Below are 1453 nucleotides of genomic sequence, written 5' to 3'. Positions count from 1 at the left end.
ACCATATTTTGTAACAGCAGTCTTTTAATGAATACAAGTTATATGTGTGTGTGTAAAGCTCTGTGTTCTGAAACATTTTTTTTGTTCCGCTGTGTTAAGATCCTGTGCATTAGAAAATAGAGCATCATTCTCTGTTGTGTTTAAATTCTTTTGTTTTTGGAATTTTACCAGAAAAATTCCCAACATTAGTATCAGAGCATTGTTCTCTGGTCTTTTGAGTTTAAAATCACCTGAAATTTCCAACAATATGTACGTTTCATACTAATTAGGGCTTTGCCATTCCTTCACACTCAAGATATCCCATCAACGTCCGCTGCATTGTGCTCGACTTCTTCCTCTGGTTTGACCGCCCAGAACATTTTGGTGGCTTTGGGCTCTGGACTTCTGCGCTTTCTACGCGTTATTCTTTCCTTAATAGCGAAGGTTCTTATCAACTCCCACTATATATAACAATCACTATGTTCCTTCCCCATCTCATCTCATCTCATCGGCAAGCGTTTAAGTTTAAAATATCGCAAGTATGTATCAAATTCAGTTCTGTTTCTAATCATTCGAAAAGATGGGTCTCAAGAAACATGAGCACCACCATCAGCAACTCCATCATAAAGAAATGGAAAGCAACAACGTCGCCTCCGGGATTCCTTACTCTAGCACAACGAGTACGTATAAGTTCAATGAATCAGAATACGAGAGGGCAAGGAAAGACGAGAAGCATCCTAAGCGTATGGGAAATGGGAGCAACGGCTGCGGGAGCGTTTGCAATGGTACTGCATATATATTAATTATAAATTTTCATGTCCAAATGTCGAGTAAAGTATGTTTAGGTCCACCGCGATGTGAATCGTATCTAGTCAGATCAACTCATGGAATATATATCCTTGTATTGTTTCTTGTATTTTGTACAGTCTTCATAAACTAGAATACGCCAAAAACCAGAATCGTTTCGATGATTTTTATAACGTAAGAAAGTGAGTCTGTATATTAATGTATTGGACATGTGTGCAGCATGAGATGCACCAAGTAAAGAAGGATCCCGAACACGCAGAGAGACATAAGATGCAAGAAACGATTTCTGCCACAGTTGTAGTTGGAGCAGGGGGATATGCCGTCCATGAACATTACAAGAGGGGGGAGTCGAAGAAGCAAGCAAAAGAAGCTCATGGAAAAAAACATCACCACCATCTATTTTAGCCCATCATGTATTCGTTTAAAATAATAAAGGTGTTCATGTCAGTCAGATAATTTGTTCATTTGTTGGATGGTTCGTCCGCTAATCCAAATAAACATTGTATGGCGAATATCATATTGTTATCAAAGTAGAATGTCTGGAGCTTGTGATTCAGCGCCATTTCTATTATTTGCAGAGTTATCTATGAAAACCACCTCGTTTGTTTTTCTCGCTTTGGTCCTTCCTTTCCGGTCAACAATTTTGCATTTTAATACACCCCGCATA

General features: G+C 38.7%; 1 pseudogene; it reads left to right on the top strand.

Moving 5' to 3' along the window:
• Positions 1 to 559: 559 nt before the first annotated feature.
• LOC149201948 (abscisic stress-ripening protein 3-like) lies at positions 560 to 1191 on the top strand (annotated as a pseudogene).
• The last annotated feature ends 262 nt before the right edge of the window (positions 1192 to 1453 follow it).

This window comes from Pinus tabuliformis, chromosome 2_1 (genome assembly GCF_031772625.1).
Source record: "Pinus tabuliformis cultivar Carrire ecotype Pingquan chromosome 2_1, CPIR1, whole genome shotgun sequence".
NCBI classification, from domain to species: Eukaryota; Viridiplantae; Streptophyta; class Pinopsida; order Pinales; family Pinaceae; genus Pinus; species Pinus tabuliformis.
Note: the sequence above shows the minus strand (reverse complement) of the source record. Positions and strands in the feature narration are given on the sequence as shown.